Here is an 8,948-nt window from a genome sequence, read left to right as displayed (position 1 = left end):
CCCACACAGGATGAATCCAGGACTCTTATCTAAAATATTTTTGCCACAATGCCTAAAATTTCTATTACTAGAGTCAACAGCGATTTAGGTTAAGGCTCCTGGAAGAACTTTATTCAACTATTATCTGGAAAGATTGAAGATTTGAGAACCAGTAAATGCAGTATCATGGATTCACTTCTCATTCATATTTACATTCACTAGCTGCTATTTAACAGATATTAAGGCAGGCAATGTTTAGATGAGGCACAGGTAAGGAAAAATTAGGAACATTGAACCTTTGGTCCCTCACAAGTTATGATCCAGGACACTGGCCTTCCTATGGTTCTTTGCATGTGACACTCCATCTCTCTGCTCCCTTTTCATTGGCTTCCCCCTATGCTTAGAATGTTCTCCCTTCTCTACAACCTGGCTTCCCTGGCTTCCTTCAAGACACAGCTTAAATCCTTCCTTTTGTTGGAGGCCTTTCCCATTTCTCCTCACCTCCAGTACCTTCCCTTTTAGATTGCCTCTCATTTATATATTTAAAAGTATTGTAAGTAGAAGATCTTGTATGTACACTATCTTACATATTATCTCCCACATTAGAGTAGGAACTCCCTGGGGGCAAGGATGGTCTTTTTGTTTTTCTTTGTTTCTCCAGAATTTATCATAAAGCCTAAAACATCGGAAACACTGAATTAATGCTTGTTGACTTATTGGGGAACTGAAGGTCTGGAGAGAGTTTAAATGGGGCATTTGCAGCATATAGGGTCCACATGAAGGCAGTGGATCCCTGACAGGGTCACAAACAGGACCTTAGAAAAAGAATGTGGGGGCGGCTAGGTGGCGCAGGGAATAGAGCACTGGCCCTGGCTTCAGAAGGACCTGCATTAGCATCTGGCTTCAGACACAAAGCAAAAACTAGCTTTGTGACCTTGGGCAATTCACTTAATCCCAATTGCCCTCCAAAAAGCAAAAAAAAAAAAAAAAAAGAATGTGATGGTTACAAAAGTCATTTAGGATTGGTTTTAAAATAGACACAACATATAATATACCTTCCCAAAGCAGGGGTAAGAAGAGCTCAAAAAATGCAAGATTTGTGTAAGTGGTATGAGAACAAGTCTAACTGATACTATTAAAGTTTGAAAATAGCAGTGTCAAAGATCCAGGGCACTACTGGTCTAAATGGAAAAGGAGAGTAGTTATGTACTTGAGCTTATTTCCATAGCATTCTGTACCTCTAATAACATCCTCTACAGCCCATCTTCCTCAGCTTCTTGGAAACTGGGGAAATCATCTATTATAGAGAGTGAATATTTTTTATTGTATTTGTATGTATTCCCAAGATCTAATATAGTATCTGGTATACAGTCTGTTTTTAATAGATACTTATTGGTGGATTGATTCAAGGTTCTGAATGAGGGAAGCTGCTTCACGCCGAAAGGTGTGAAGCAAGGGAAGGGCTAGAGTATAACAAGACTATAGCTCTGAGGACAGGCTTGAAGAGACCTCAAATTGTGATCAGGTTTTTCTAACCTCCCTAACCTTCATCCCATTCCAAGCAGAACACAAAATCCTCTAAGGCAGGTTACATTTCTCTATTGTAGTCATAAAACCTCAATTAATAATTGACACATACTTTTTTTTATGATTTCTTGCTGGCTGTGAGAGGGAGAAGGTGATAGTTTAAATGCTTTCGAGTTCTACCATTTTTGCTTCCTTCCTCCCTCCCACTCTACAGTTTCTTACTGTTATCTTGATTCCATGCTGTCCTTCCCATAGGAGACTAATGAAGGCCAATACAATTCATTCCAGTTATCTGTTTTTTTTTTTTCCTGGGACCATTCAGAGTATGTGTCTTTCTGTCCAGATGTGAGACCTCCCCAAGCCTCTTCCTAAGGACAAAAGAGTCTTGCTACAGTCTAGCCCTCATCCTTTCTTCATACCCTATTTACATGTAAAGCATCTTCCCTCCTTCAGAACCTTCAATAAATCCATCAATAAGCATTTATTAGACACTGACTGTATACCAGACATTGTACTAAATATTGGTGATATTAATTAAATTAATGAAATAAATCTTGATCTTAAATATATGGGGGAGGAGAGGCACAATATATGCATAAATGAATACATATAGAATAAATACAAAATTTAACAAGGTAATAATACCAGTTCTTACTGAAAAGTCAAAGAAAATATCTTAGTTCAGTCTTCTTTTGGCCTAAGCTAGAAATAGGGGCAACTAGGTGCCTCAGGGAATAAAGTGAAGGTCCTAGAGTCAGGAAGACCTGAGTTCAAATTAGGCCTTAGACATTTACTAGCTGCATGACCCTGGGGAAATCATTTAACCCTGTTTACTTCACTTTCCTCATCTGTAAAATAAACTGGAGGGGGGAATGGCAAATCACTTCAGTATCTTTGACAAGGAAACTCCAAAAATGGGGTCACAGTTTGTTGCACATAACTGATCACCTAAACATCAACAAAAAGAAGAAAGAAGAATTGTTCAGATCTCTCATCTCAGAAGGAGCATTTGCACAATGGTCCGAAAAACTTAGACTCCCACATGGAAAACCTAGGTTGAGGCAGTAATGATAATATTAATAATAGTAGTGGTAATTATTATTATTACCTAGATTGTTAAGGTTTGCAAAAACACTTTACATATATTAGCTTCTTTTCTCAATTTATTTAGTTTTAGTTTTCAACATTGATTTCCACAAGATTTTGAGTTACAAATTTTTCTTCCCATCTTTCCTCTACCCACCCCAAAATAGCAAGCCTAGTGAATACCCCTTCCCCCAATCTGTTCTCTTTTATATCCTGCCCCATCACCCCTGTGACTTTATAGTAGGGCAAGAAGGATTTCTATACCCCAGTGCCTGTATATCTTATTTCCAAGTTGCATGTAAAAAAAATAAACATTTGTTTTTAAAACTTTGAGTTCCAGATTTTTTCCCTTCTTCCCTCCTCACCCGCCCCCACTGGGAAGATAAACAATTCAATATAGGTTGTACATTTGTAGTTACCCAAAAAATTTCCATAGTAGTTATATTGTGAAAGACTAACTATATTTCCCTCCATCCTATCCTGCCCCCACTTATTATGTTTTCTCCTTTGACCCTATCCCTTTTCAAAAATGTTTGCTTCTAACTACCCTCTCCCCCAATCTGCCCTCCCTTCTATCATCCCCCGTCTTGTCCCCTACCCCCTATTTTCCTGTAGGATATGATACCAAATTGGGTGTGTATGTTATTCCCTCCTTAAGCCAAATTCAATGAGAATAAGGTTATCCCATTCCCTTTCAACTTTCTACTCTTCCCCTCCATTGTAACAGTTTTCTCTTGCCTCTTTTATATGAGATAATTTACTCTATGCTATCTTTCCCTTTCTTCTTCTCCCAATAAATTCGTCTCTCATCTCTTAATTTTATTTTTTTAGATATCATCCCTTCATATTCAACTCACATATATTACCTTCTTTGAGCTTGGATGCTAGTATTGTCTCCTTTTTTATTGATAAAGAAACTGATTCTGAGAGTTTAGTGATTTGCTGTGCAACTCAAGCTAGCCAAGTAAATAAGGCAAGATTTAAACTCTGACCTTCTTGTCTCCAAGTCTAGCACTGCTTCCACTACATCACCTAAAGACCCTTTCTGATCTCTGGCAGTGTGTGTCCTATACTCACTCTCTATGAGTTCCCTTTACTTGTATTGAACCCAACCTTACCTAGTTTCCACATCTGTAAAAGGGGATAATGTTAGTAAGAATAAAATGAGATAATATGCATGAAGAGGTTTGCAAACTTTTAAGTGCTATTCAAATTCTTTCTATTATTATTAATGTGATTCTCTGCATACTCCCCAAAGGCACCAGGTGGTACAATGGATAGAACACTGGACATGGAGTGTGAAAATCTGAGTTCAAATTCTACTTCAGTTGCTTATTAGATATATGAGCCTGGGCGTGTCATGTAACCTCCCTATTTGCCTCAGTTTCCTTATCTCTAAAATAGTATAATTGTACTTACCTCACTGAAAGAATATTTATAAAGTGGTTTACAAACCTTAAGGTACTATTCAAAGTTTAGCCATTTATTTTTATCATCATCATCATAAATTTTTTTTCTGAAAATTCTAGGTTTTATTAACACCCCAGTGGTAAACAAGAACCTTAATAGGATGACTAAGATTCTTTGTAGAACACTTTGTCACATTAAAATACAAAAATGCATAAACAAGAACACAGCTAATGAACATTAGATTTGATGTCACTGGAAATTCTTAACCGTATACAAGTCTCTTCTCAAATCAAATTTCAAAATACTTTGTCTCCTAGTCAGTACAAGTCACTACATTTCTCTGACAATGTAATGAAGGCAGAGCCAGTGCAAACAAACTTAAACCCATTCAACTACTGGACTGAAAAAAAATACTTTGATTCTTCAGAAGGATTTTTTTTTCTAAACCAATGTTGGTCTCAAATAGCAGTTTGGATAGTTTTCACAGCTGCAGTCTAATAGCTACATAACAAAAGACTTGACAAGAACCAAACTATGTAACAATGGACAGGTGTTACAGGATTCACTGCATTCTACATATCCAGCAGAAATTATACTACTAAAATTCTGTGTAGGGTGAACCTATATTTTGATATTGGTTCATATATATATATATATATATATATATATATATATATATATATTTAATACTTTAATTCTTAGATGTTAATGTTTTTTCTTCTTTTTTCCTTTTTTTTAACAAAAATTGTTTAATTGATTCTGCCCAGAAAATACAAAACATGAGGCTGTAGGTAACTGTTAGTTGTGTTTAGGCTGGGACAGTGCTGTAATCCTCAAGACCACAGCAATCATTGCTCACTGCTGCTTGTAATTGGCTGGGTTCGGATCCTTCTTCAGATCATATTTTGCATCATTTTCCTCATCAGCTTCTTTTTCCCCTTCCTCATCACCAGCCTCTTCAGCTTCATCATCATCATCTTTGATAGCTTCTCCTCTGAAGTATAATACTGATCTTGGGACTATACACTCATGTAAAAATTGACCAATTTCAAAGTCTGGGGCAAGGATAACTTCTGCATCATCATCCAGGTCTCCACTCTCAGCAAATTCAGGAGAAGAAAAGAAATTGAAGAAGGAATAATTGGAAGCTGTTTTTTTAACTGTTCAAATGGTCCCATGTCCCTTGTGTTTCTGTTTCTTCTAAGTTTTCAGAATGACATTTCCCCTTTTTTCCAATCTATCTGATACCCTGTGCAGCTCATAATTTCTGGTCCATCAAAGGAGAAGGGATTAGAATCATCTGGCTCTGATTGCATATGATATGTCTTTGTCCACACCTCATTTGTGAAATATTCATTGGTTTCAAAGTGAAATTCTAATGTAAAACTCATAGGTTGGCTAGCATCTGAGAACTTCATTTCACTATCTTTCAAGTGCTTCAAAATAGGTTCATCATGTTCCTGAACCACTTCACTGAGCAAGTCAACATTTTTAAAAACAGTCAATCAAAATTTAGGAATTCCTTTAGGGTATTGTTTTCTTCATCTTTTTTCTCCTCTTCAAGCTTAGCCTTCTCTTTCTTTTCTGAAATCTCTTCATCATCACCTGGTTTCCATTCATATTCTTCCTCTGTAGGTTCACAAATTGCATTGATGATTTCACTTCTTTTTTAGCAAAGAGTGACTGGTAAAGAACAACATACTTTCTTTCAAGAACATGGACTTCCTCATACAACTCGGTTTCTATCTATGCAAATTTCACCTGAAGCTTTTTGAGGGCATTCACATATTACCTACTTTTGGCAGGCTTTCAATATATCCAGTTGATATTCCCACTAAACCATCCAATATTTATTGAAGAACTGCAAGAATCTGAGGATTCTGCATCATTTGAACAGTCAATCGATGAGTTTTGCTGTTTGCATCTTCACTAGTTTCTTCCACTTCTTCAACATCTTCCATATCTTGTTGGTCAAGTTCAGTTTCTTTGTTATCAATGTCTTCCATATTGTAAGACCTCTAAATATTTGAGATCCTCGGCTGCTAAAGGGACCAAGCTGCCGGAGCTGTGCATGCAGGGACAGTGGCAGTGGCACCAGGAGGAGATGAGGGAGGCTGAGGAGGAGGAGAAGAAGGAGGCGGCATCCTGAGCAGATGGTGCCAAAAAAAAAAAACAAAACCCCAAAGCCATCATTGTTATTTAATTATCCTCAGACTCTCTCTTCTCACTTTTCCTTCAAAATTACATTCCCTCTCAAATCAAACATTTTTAGCACAAGTACTGTCATTCTGTCCTTTCAGTATATCTAACTCAGTTTCTAACCTCTAAAACTGACAAGAACAGAGACTTATTTTCCTAAATAGGCTCAGGGGATAACTGACAGTCATATGACCCTGCAGCCACAGCTGTACAGAAGTTCTCATTGAGCTGGTTCAGCACCACAGAGAGCACCCTAAAACTCTTTCAACTGTGTCAGACTGATGTCTGTTTAAACGATGGTTGTAAAGGTTATATTTGTTTATACCAACATATAAATGGTTGTATTTGGTTAGCAGAAATTGTTCTTTGTAGTTGTAGATTAGTTTTCTCCTAGAAAAAGCTTACAAATATAACTGGAAAGCATGTAAACATGTTGTCAATTTTCCAAGTTAAAATGAAAGGTTGATTTGGTCCCAGAAAAGTGTGACATTTTGAAGAGAACTTAACAGCCCTGCCTAAGTCCTGCCCCTGGAATTATGCCTTCTGGAGGTGGGATATCAGTATCACCATATTTCATAGGCAGCAAACTATATTTGAGACTCACTTTGTAAGTCAGTCACCATGGGTGGCTGAAATTTATTAAATCTGATTAAAATACATTTTATATTCCCCCTCTTTATAGACTTAAAGTACCACTTGATTTTCACCCCTCTTAATCACTCACCATGTGATATTTTGTAATGTGATTATTTATGTGTGTGCGGTGTGGCATATTTGATAGAGTTCTAGACCTGGAATTGAAAGATCTGGTTTTAAATCCTGGTGCTATTTGTTAGCTACACTACAATAGGCAAGTCATTTAACCTCTCTAAGCATCAGTTTCATCAGCTATAAAATGGGGATAATAATATCCATAGCATCTACCTTACCAGGTCATTGAGAAGTTCAAATCAGATGATGCATACCGGATATCTCAGAAGTCTTATTATACTTTTAAGCTTGCTTTAAGATTGTACTAAAATGTTTGGGACATTGTATAAAAATGCTTTTCAAACCATACAGCATTATATAGATGCCACTTCCTATCATTCATTTAAAAAAATCTCTATTGGTGCCTAGCATAGTGCTCAGCAGGCAGAAGAAATTTAATTTTTTTCCGTGAAGTTTAAAAAAAAAAGCTGTCTTGAAAGTTCAATCTGGTGTCTCTACCTGAGGGGGAAAAGTTCAAAGTGCTTTTGTGATGAGATATTAATAGGCTCATACTTGTTCCCACTTTCCAAATGGTATCTTTTCTCATCTCAAAGAGCAAAAAGGAAATAATATCTAGCCAATTTTATATTATTTTTCAGATATCAAATTGTCGATTTGGGTCAAAAGGTGAAGACACATTTCCAAGGATCTCAGTAGCTCCCATCATCCATTCAAGTCATCTGGTTGAGAAAGTTATTGTATGTAACTGCTTCACTGTAACGACAATGCACATTGTCTGGGACCTGACAGCAGGGCTCCTGGGCAAGAGTAAGGATGACAAATTTCAAAGATGATAAAAATGAAGTCATCCCTGTGATGCATGCACCATACCAACCATCAAGGAAGGGACTCTGAAGGAAAAAAAAAAACAATTATAACTTATCAAATGAAGATACTATTTTGAGGGATTCAAATCAGAAGATGAGAACAAGAAAAGGGAGAGGTTTAGGAAGAGAGCAGAGTACAGTGAGGGTTTCTGTGCATATATTAGCATCTTTGACAGGCAGTACATGAACAATGGAATATCCTTTTCAGGGAGGTAGCCACACTATCATATTCAATAGGACTATAGGTTTCTGAAGGTCAGAGAGTTCATTTCCCTCAAAAGGTGTAATATTCTTCTCATAATGGCAGCTCAGAAAATGTTTGAGGTAATGGATATCAGTACACATTTCCTTAATCAGAGCCTTTACATAGTATGCAAAATGCCTAATGAGTAGAGCACTGGTCTGGCCACCACCACCACCCAGGTTCATGTGGCTTTGTCACATTTGTATGATCCTGGATGAGACTCTTACTCTCTCAATAATCTTCCAGGCACTTCTGTGAGATTATAAATTGCAGATAAGGTACCAGTCTTTCTTGGTAGAACATTTATTTATTGTAAGCTCTTTACGCAAATAAAATCATAGGTTTAGTACTATCCCTACTTATATGGGTTTTTTAAATTTGCAAAACACTTTACACATGTTATCTCATTTAATTCTCACAATACTCATGGAAGGTAGATGCTATTATTACCCAGTCTCCCACCTCATTTTTCAGGTAGAGAAACTGATTCTGAGAGAGATCAAATGACTTACCTGAAGTTAAATGGCTAGTAAGTATTTGAGACAAGATCCAAATTATTTTTCTTGATTCCAAGTATAGCTAAGAAAGGTAATTGGTGGAGTGATGAGCCAGAATCCCTTTACACTGGTGTAATGTTAATGGGATATAAGATATTCCCCACACATTAGTAGGTTTCACATGGAGACCATTAAGGGAAGCTTGCTTAGGGGAGGCTTGCTTATGGGAAAACTTTCATAACTTTTCTTAATTTTTATTTAAATATTGAGTGAGGTGGGTTGTGATACCCTCTGGCTCTAAAAAAGGTATATATATGCTGAGGTTAGCATGGTTAGCATTTTGCTTTGGGGCTTATTCATTGGAAGAGTGTTGTTGTGATTTGACTAGATGAGACTCTGGATAGCCATTAAGGAGCCTCCCCCTTTACC

At 37.0% G+C, this 8,948-nt stretch overlaps 1 pseudogene; it reads right to left on the bottom strand.

Moving 5' to 3' along the window:
- Nucleotides 1–4,857: 4,857 nt before the first annotated feature.
- LOC138147501 (nucleosome assembly protein 1-like 1 pseudogene) lies at nt 4,858–6,011 on the bottom strand (annotated as a pseudogene).
- Between the last annotated feature and the right edge of the window lie 2,937 nt (nt 6,012–8,948).

Source organism: Petaurus breviceps, unplaced genomic scaffold, assembly GCF_028583685.1.
Source record: "Petaurus breviceps papuanus isolate PSGF00001 unplaced genomic scaffold, PetGlider_PUasm1.0 90792, whole genome shotgun sequence".
Lineage (NCBI taxonomy): Eukaryota > Metazoa > Chordata > Mammalia > Diprotodontia > Petauridae > Petaurus > Petaurus breviceps.
This window is presented reverse-complemented; position numbering and strand designations above follow the sequence as displayed.